A 9873-nucleotide genomic window follows, 5' to 3' on the forward strand; every position below is an offset into this window, starting at 1 on the left:
TATTATTGTTTTTATGTCAATATTAGGCTTTTATTTTGAATCTTATGGATCTGAATATTCATACCACAATAAGAAATATTACTTGATAAACATGTTATTTAACATTCCACATCAAAAATTCTGTTTTTATCATTTACTTACTCAAGGACGAGTAGGAATTAAGCTTGGGGATGCTTGATACGTCTCCAACGTATCTACAATTCTTGATTTTTCCATGCTAATATATTATCCATCTTGGATGTTTTATATGCATTAATATGCTATTTTATATCATTTTTTGGGACTAACCTATTAAGCTAGTGCCCAGTGCCAGTTACTGTTTTTCCTTGTTTTTGTCTTTTACAGAAAATCAATACCAAACGGAACGAAATTTTTTGAGGATTTTTCTTGGACCAGAAGACAACCACGAAGCTTCGGGAGGAGGCTAGGAGAGCCACGAGTGGGCCACAAGCTCACAGGGCGCGCCCCATGGGGGCGCCCTACAAGCTTGTGGGCCCCTTGCAGCTCCCCTAACCCTAATTCTAGCTCTATAAATACCCAAATATTCCCCTTATGTCAGAGGGCACACCAAAAATACTTTTCCGCCGCTGCAAGCTTCTGTTCTCGTGAGATGCCATCTAGGGCCTTTTTTGGTAGTCCATCGGAGGGGGATTCGATCACGAAGGGCCTCTACACCAACCTTGCTACCCTACCGCGATGATGTGTGAGTAGTTTACCACAGACCTACGGGTCCATAGCTAGTAGCTAGATGGCTTCTTCTCTCTCTTTGATCTTAAATACAATGTTCTCCTCGATGTTCTTGGAGATCTATTTGATGTAATCTTCTTTTGCGGTGCATTTGTTGAGATCCGATGAATTGTGGATTTATGATCAGATTATCTATGAATATTATTTGAGTCTTCTCTGAACTCTTTTATGCATGATTAAGATAGCTTTGTATTTCTCTTTGATCTATCGATTTGGTTTGTGAGGGAGTCCTGGATTAGGGGGTCCTCGGATAGCCGGACTATATGCTTTGGCCGGACTGTTGGACTATAAAGATACAAGATTGAAGACTCCGTCCCATGTCCGGATGGGACTCTCCTTGGCGTGGAAGGCAAGCTTGGCAATTCAGATATGTAGATCTCCTCCCTTGTAATCGACTCTGTGTAACCCTAGCCCCCTCCGGTGTCTATATAAACCGGAGGGTTTAGTCCGTAGGACAAGAACAATCATAATCATAGGCTAGCTTCTAGGGTTTAGCCTCTACGATCTCGTGGTAGATCAACTCTTGTAATACTCATATCATCAAGATCAATCAAGAAGGAAGTAGGGTATTACCTTCATCGAGAGGGCCCGAACCTGGGTAAACATTGTGTCCCCCGCCTCCTGTTACCATCCTCCTTAGACGCATAGTTCGGGACCCCCTACCCGAGATCCGCCGGTTTTGACACCGACATTGGTGCTTTCATTGAGAGTTCCACTGTGCCGTCACCGTAAGGCTTGATGGCTCCTTCGATCATCGGCAACGATGCGATCTAGCGTGAGGTTTTTCTCCCCGGACAGATCTTTGTATTCGGCGGCTCCGCACTGTGGGCCAACTCACTTGGCCATCTGGAGCAGATCGAGAGTTACGCCCCTGGCCGTCAGGTCAGGTTTGGAAATTTAAACTATACTGCAGACATCCATGGAGATTTAATCTTTGACGGATTCGAGCCTATGTCAGGTGCGCCGCACGGTCACGACGAGCATGACCTAACTCTGCCGTCGGACGGTGTTCAGGAGATCACACCTGTGGCTACTCCGGCCCTAAATCCGGAGCAGAGTGCGCCGTCCGAGGACGGGTGGATGGACCCCGCCACGCAGGCCGCACGCTCAGTGGCGATAGAGCCGAATACTGATTTCACCTCCTATGAGACCTGTGTTGCCGGACACTTGGATTCGTCCCCGGCCACGGGCTCCGAACCGCCTGCGTCCGTACCTATCGAATCTGATTGGGCGCCGATCATGGAGTTTTCCTCCGCGGATATCTTTCAGCACTCGCCTTTGAGCGACGTGCTAAATTCATTAAGGTCTCTCTCCTTGTCAGGAGACCCTTGGCCGAACTATGTCCGGCTTGAGTGGGAAGCGGACGACGAAGAAATTCGTTCCCCACCCACCACCCACTTGATAGCCACCGTCGACGACTGAACCGACATGCTCGATTTCGGCTCCGAAGACATCGACGGTATGGACGACGATGCAGGAGACGAACAGGAACCACCGCCCATAGGACGGTGGACTGCCACCTCATCATATGATATATACATGGTGGACACCCCCAAAGAGAGCGATGGCAATAAGGCAACAGAGGATAATCCCCTCGAGAAGCAATCTAAGCACCGACGTCAACGGCGCCGCGCTAAGCCCCGCCATAGCAAAAGCGGTGATACTGGCACAAGAAACAATAACGCTGCGGATAGTGCCGAAGACGAAGACAATCCCCTCCAGCCAGACCTCGAGCGGGAGGATGGGCAAGCTAGCCCTAAGGAACAGGCAGCATACGGAGAATCAGAGGATGACAATTACATGCCTTTCTCCGAAGACGAGGTGAGCCTCGGCGATGAAGAATTTATCGTGCCCGAAGATCCCGTCGAACAGGAGCGCTTCCAGCGCCGGCTTATAGCCACAACAAAAAGCCTGAAGAAAAAGCAACAGCAGCTTAAAGCTGACCAAGATCCGCTAGCGGATAGATGGACTGAGGTCCTAGCGGCAGAGGAATACGAACTCGAGCGCCTAACCAAAAGTTACCCAAAGCGCAGGTTGCTACCCCAACTCAAAGAGGAAACATTAAAGCCTACGCCTCCAGCGTATGATGCGGCTGACCGGCCACCTCGTGGCTGAGACAAAGCGCGGCATATCAGGCCGAAGTCCAGCCCGCACCCCGTCGCCAGTCAAACAAAAATACCAAGGCCCGGGGTAACACGCAGGACCTGCGAGACGTATTGGAAAACAAAGCAGGACATGCAAGATCGATCTACGGATCACGGGGGTGTGCCCCAACACGTGACGACGACCGTCACGCCGGATATACTAAAAGCAAATCCGTCCGGGCCGAATACAGCAGACAAGACTCGTATGAACTGCGTCGTGATATAGCCCGGCACAGAGGCGCCGCACACCCTCTATGATTCACTAATGAAGTAATGGATCATGAATTCCCGGAAGGTTTTAAACCCGTAAACATCGAATCATATGATGGTACAACAGACCCCGCGGTATGGATTGAAGATTTCCTCCTCCACATCCACATGGCCTGCGGCGACGATCTACATGCCATCAAGTACCTCCCATTAAAACTCAAAGGACCTGCTCGGCATTGGCTCAATAGCCTGCCGGCAAACTCCATAGGCAGTTGGGAGAATTTGGAGGACGCATTCCTTGACAACTTCCAGGGCACTTATGTGCGACCACCGGATGCCGATGACTTGAGTCACATAATCCAACAGCCACGGGAATCAGCCAGGAAATTCTGGACTTGGTTCCTAACTAAAAAGAACCAAATTGTTGACTGTCCGGATGCCGAGGCCTTAGCGGCATTTAAGCATAACATCCGTGACGAGTGGCTCGCCCGACACCTCGGCCAAGAAAAACTGAAGTCCATGGCAGCCCTGACGACACTCATGACCCGCTTTTGTGCGGGCGAGGACAGCTGGTTGGCTCGCAGCAACAACACATCGAGAGACCCCGGCAATTCAGATGCCAAAGATAGCAATGGCAGGCCACGGCGCAACAGACACAAGCGCCGCAATAACGGTGACAACGCTGAAGACACGACAGTTAATGCCAGATTCAGTGGCTCTAAATCCGGTTAGCGGAAAAAGCCGTTCAAAAGAAGCAATCCGGGCCCGTCCAGCTTGGACCGCATACTCGATCGTTCGTGCCAAATTCACGGCACCCCTGATAAACCAGCCAACCACACTAACAGAGAATGCTGGGTGTTCAAACAGGCCGGCAAGTTGAAAGCCGAAAACAAGGAAAAGGGGCTGCATAGCGATGACGAGGACGAGCCCCGGCCGCCGAACACAGGAGGACAGAAGAAATTTCCTACCCAAGTGAAAACGGTGAACATGATATACGCAACCCATATTCCCAAGCGGGAACGGAAGCGTGCACTAAGGGACGTCTATGCGGTGGAGCCAGTCGCCCCAAAATTCAACCCATGGTCTTCTTGTCCGATCACGTTCGATCGCATGGACCACCCCACCAGTATCCGTCATGGTGGTTCTGCCGCATTGGTCCTTGACCCCATCATTGACGTATTTCACCTCACTCGAGTCCTTATGGACGGTGGCAGCAGCCTGAACCTGCTCTATCAGGATACAGTGCGCAAAATGGGTATAGACCCCTCAAGGATCAAACCCACCAAAACCACCTTTAAAGGTGCCATCCCAGGTGTAGAGGCCTGTTGCACGGGCTCAATCACACTGGAAGTGGTCTTCGGATCCCTAGACAACTTCCGAAGCGAGGAGTTAATCTTCGATATCGTCCCCTTCCACAGTGGCTATCATGCACTGCTCGGACGAACCGCATTTGCCAGATTCAATGCGGTACCGCATTATGCATACCTCAAGCTCAAAATGCCAGGACCTCGCGGGGTTATAACAGTTAATGGAAACATAGAACGCTCGCTCCCACAGAGGAGCACACTGCGGCCCTCGCAGCAGAAGCGCAAAGCAGCCTTATGAGGCAAACCGCCAATTCGGCGAAAAAGACCCCAGACACCTTTAAGCGAGTCCGGAGTACCCTGCAAGAGGATCGCCAGGCACGTTTAGAGCTCGCCTAGCAATTCGGCCTCCGTCCCAGCCCCAGTGAAGCGGCGAAATTTATGCCGCGCGTACATAATTACGCACTCAAAATACCATGGGCACAGGCGGAGGCACGACCATGGCACGACCCACAATGCGGCTCAACCGCTTCAGGACCTATATACCTTTAACATTTTCTTCGTTTCAGGCCCCTATTCTCTGAAGGCCCTCTCCGATCGTCTAATTGTCGAACTCGTCAAGGGAAGGAAACACCAAGGAAGCTAGAAGCTTTGACGTACAAGGGAATTCTCAGGTGGTCTCTAATAACGATCGATATACCTATTTTTGCATACCCACACACAGCTTGCCCTTGGATAGGACATGTCAAATAGTCCTATTGTTCACTTATTGCACTACATGTATGCATACGCTTTGACGTATCATTTAAATAACAATGTACAGCATTAGCTCATTATTGCACTCGTTTATCCTTTTTACTTGTCCGTTTATTTACGACAAGTTGCACCCGTACATTCTGATACGACCAGTGCGCCAGAGGCTTCGGTGTACCCCATAACACGATATGAAAAGTCCGAACACTTTCGACAGTGCGGCACCCCGAACTTATAACATTATATGCATCAGCTCCGAATCATGTCTTGGGTCAATAGTTGGGTTTGCCCGGCTCCCATGTTTTGGTACCTTACGTTCCGCTATATCGGCTAAGGTAGCACTAGGAGAACTACTGCGATTGTGTCCCGGTTCTTCCGGACGAGCACCTCAGTAGAGAAAGCCAAAAACTGACTGTCATGATGCGGCGAGAGCTGGTCGCTGTTCGAGAGGTCTCAAATCCTTAAAGTTTTTTTCCGCTTCGGGCGAGGAGTCGGCTTTGTCTGATTTAGGCATACATAGCGCCCCAAGTTCGGCCTTCCGAATACTAGGGGCTTCGCCAAAATTTAAAATTGTAGACTTCTATGGCTAAGTGAGAGTGATAAAGCTTTATAGTCCGATTGCCTGGTTCATTGTGCTGAACACCTCCTTCGAAGGACCCAATATTGGGATAAAGAGTGACCAGGTTTATCCCGAACACCTCAGTACTAGTTACATGGGGGCAGAAGCCGACGACTCGCCAACTCTCCAATTTTATAAATGGCCGCACAGAAGGTAATATTTTAAATTAGCAAGCATTACATAGCGCACATGAACTCGTTTCATATTAAAGGATGACATGAGTACACTCATTCAAATATTACATCCTTAGCACATTCCTCCGCCACAAGGCGGGCACCCTTCAGGACACTGTCATAATACTTTTTGGGGTGGCGATGTTCCTTGCCCTCCGGTGGCCCCTCCTTCACCAGCTTTTCGGCATCCATCTTTGCCCAGTGCACTTTCGCACGGGCAAAGGCCCCGTGTGCACCTTCAATACAGACGGACCGCTTTATGACTTCGAGCCGTGGGCATGCATTCACAAGCCGCTTTACCAGGCCGAAGTAGCTGCTAGGCAGGGGCTTGCCAGGCCACATCCGAACTATGAGACCCTTCATGGCCAGTTCGGCCGCCTTGTGAAGCTCGACCAGTTGCTTCAACTGGTCGCTCAAGGGCATCGGATGTTCGGTCCCAGTATACTGAGACCAGAACAACTTCTCCATCGAGCTCCCCTCCTCGGCCCGGTAGAACTCCGCGGCATCTGACACACTGCTGGGTAGATCTACGAACGCTCCTGGAGAGCTCCGAATTCGGGTAAGTAAAAGGAAAGTTTCCTTCACATGCTTGCTTTGCATAATGAATGCCTTACCCGCCGCTATCTTCTTGACCGCCTCAATTTCCTGGAGGGCCTTTTGGGCTTCGGCCTTGGCATTTTGTGCGTTCTCGAGGGCCTTCGCAAGCTCGGACCCTTGCGTCTTAGAGTCACACTCCAAGGACTGGTACTTCTTGACAAAGTCCTGGAGCTCTTGCTGAACCTCGCCGACTCGGGCCTCTTGCTTCTCGCGCTCGGCGCATTCCGTGGCCGCCTTGCCTTCGGCCTTGGACAGCGCCTTCTTCAGGGCCATCACTTCGGCTGAGGCCCCTATCAAAATTCATGATGATCCTATGATCTACAAACCTCTTTCTCTTTATCAATAAACAGACAGGGTATTACTTACCTTTGTTCTCTGCGAGCTGCCTCTTGGTAAGGCCGAGCTCTTCCTTGGACCGCTCAAGGTCCCGCTTCAGTGCGGCGACCTCCGCCATGCGAGCAGCAGCGGCTAGCAGCGAAGCCTGCTTATTCACATAGACATATTTGATTAGACTCCTGTGATTGTTATTTGATCCTTTGTTCGGCCTTTCTTTGCGACCACCAAATAGAGCATCAGGGGCTACTGTCTATGTTGTGACATTTTCTCATAATTTGATTACTTACCTCAAAGCCTATTAGGAGGCTGGCACAGGCTTCAGTCAGTCCGCTTTTGGCGGACTGAACCTTCTTGACCACCGCACTCATGATAGTGCGGTGCTCTTCGTCAATGGAAGCGCCACGAAGCGCTTCCAGCAAGTTGTCCGATGCCTCTGGATGGACAGAGGCCGTCGGCACAGACGGCTTGCCCCCCTTTGCGAGGGGTCGCCTGACAGAATCCAGAACCACTAGAGGTTCCGACGCAGTATTCGGCTGGGGGCTAGACTTGCTGCCCCCGGCATTAGGGCCCATGGGAGTCTTGCCCCTTGTGCGCCCAGCATCTGGGATGTCGCCTTGGGGCGCCTCCGGAACTGTCTCCCCTTGGTTTAGTGCCCTTCGGGACAACACCTCGGCGTCGTCCGTAGGGCGGGGAGAGGAGGCCGTCGGGAGTGAATCGTTGTTCATATCCGACGGGCCCAAAGAATCATCCGAAGAGGATACGTCGATATGGGCTCTGGATGGACTGCATGATCATGTTCGGCATGGTAAGAAGCAATAAAATAAAACATACCAAGAACTATTATGGGATCCGGATACTCACGACTTCGCCAGGGGCTTGTCCCTGGGTAACCACTCCTCGTCGCTGAAAGTGGCCGTTGTGGAGCAGTCCGGAAGGAGAGTCCTTCCCTTCTTGGACCCTTCGGCCTCCCCAGATAGGGCGGCCTTCCTTTTCTTGTCTCCCCCAGCTGGGGGGAGAACTTTCCCCTTCCTCCTCCTCGTTTTCGTGGGAGGAGGGCGCCTCGGTGTTCTCGGACGATGAGTCCAATATGACCTTTCGCCGGAGACCTTTCCTGGTCCCCGTGGCCTTCTTCTTGGCCTTCTTCTCCGGCGCCTCATAAGGCGCTGGAACCAGCATCTCCGTTAAGAGAGCATCTGCTGGATTTCGGGCAGAGGGGCCGGACAATCGATCTGCTCCGCTGTCGCGACCCAGTCCTGTTAAAAGGCGTGGAGGCTTAGATCCCTCACATGATTATACTAGGGAAAGAAACATCTTATGAGATATAAGGAGCTTACCGGATTGGCATGGCACTTCGCGCTGAGTCCGCGATCCTCGGTAAGGGGAGGAGGAACCTCGACGGACTTGAATAACACCTTCCAGATGTCTTGGTGCGTCGTGTCGAAGAGCTCTTGCAGCGTCTGGTGCTTAGCCGGGTCGAACTCCCACAAATTGAATGCCCGTCTTTGACACGGGAGGATCCGACGGAAGAGCATGACTTGGACCATGTTGACAAGCTTGATTTTCTTGCTTATCATGTTTTTGACGCAGGTCTGGAGTCCGGTCAGCTCCACCGATGAACCCCAGGATAGGCCCTTCTCTTTCCAGGAGGTGAGCCGCTTGGGGATGTCGGATCGAAATTCGGGGGCCGCCACCCAGTTGGTGTCGCGCGGCTCGGTGATGTAGAACCACCCCGATTGCCACCCCTTTACGGTCTCCACATAGGAGCCTTCGAGCCAGGTGACGTTGGGCATTTTGCCCACCATGGAGCCTCCGCACTCCGCTTGCTGGCCGACCACCACCTTCAGTTTAACATTGAAGGTCTTCAGCCACAGGCCGAAGTGGGGCTTGATGCGGAGGAAGGCCTCGCACACGACGATAAACGCCGAGATGTTGAGGATGAAATTGGGGGCCAGATCATGGAAGTCCAGCCTGTAGTAGAACATGAGCCCGCGGACAAATGGGTGGAGGGGAAACCCCAGCCCGCGGATGAAATGGGTAAGGAACACGACCCTTTCGTGAGGCTCGGGGGTGGGGACGATCTGCCCCGCATCTGGGAGCCGGTGCGCGATATCCGCGGCCAGGTATTGGGCTTCCCGGAGCTTCGTAATGTTCTCCTCCGTAACGGAGGAGACCATCCACTTGCCTCCCGCTCCGGACATGTTTGGAGTGGTTTTGCGGAGAAAATGCAAACTTGGGCGCTGGAGCTCGAGTGCGCGAGAATGGATGGGCAGGGAAGAAGAAGGCGTGGGTAAAAAGAGGAGTCCTTGTCCCTTTATAAGGGCGGAGCAAACTGTGCGCCTCCTCACCTGCCTGGTAGACTCGCTTATTCCCCAAGCGCCATAATTGATGGCACGGTTGGGTTACCCACACCCGTATTGATGAGAATCCCGTGATAAGGGGACACGATCTCTGCTTCGACAAGACGTGCCAAGAAAACCGCCTCGCAATATGTGCAGTAGCTGGTTGAGAAAAATGGTTCAAATAATGACCGGGCCATGGCGTGATGTCACGTTATGAAAAGTTGTCAGCAGATTAGATTTGTGGAAATATTATACTCTCTACGGTGGTATGTGGAATTTGTTTTGCAGAGCCGGACACGATCCTTATGTTCAAAATCTTCTATGGAGTATTCGGAGGAAGAACCCGCCTTGCAATGCCGAAGACGATCTGCGCGCCGGACTCATCGTCATTGAAGCCTGGTTCAGGGGCTACTGAGGGAGTCCTGGATTAGGGGGTCCTCGGACAGCCGGACTATATGCTTTGGCCGGACTGTTGGACTATGAAGATACAAGATTGAAGACTTCGTCCCGTGTCCGGATGGGACTCTCCTTGGCGTGGAAGGCAAGCTTGGCAATTCGGATATGTAGATCTCCTCCCTTGTAATCGACTCTGTGTAACCCTAGCCCCCTCCGGTGTCTATATAAACCGGAGGGTTTAGTCCGTAGGACAAG

The sequence above is a fragment of the Triticum aestivum genome, chromosome 6D (genome assembly GCF_018294505.1).
Source record: "Triticum aestivum cultivar Chinese Spring chromosome 6D, IWGSC CS RefSeq v2.1, whole genome shotgun sequence".
Lineage (NCBI taxonomy): Eukaryota > Viridiplantae > Streptophyta > Magnoliopsida > Poales > Poaceae > Triticum > Triticum aestivum.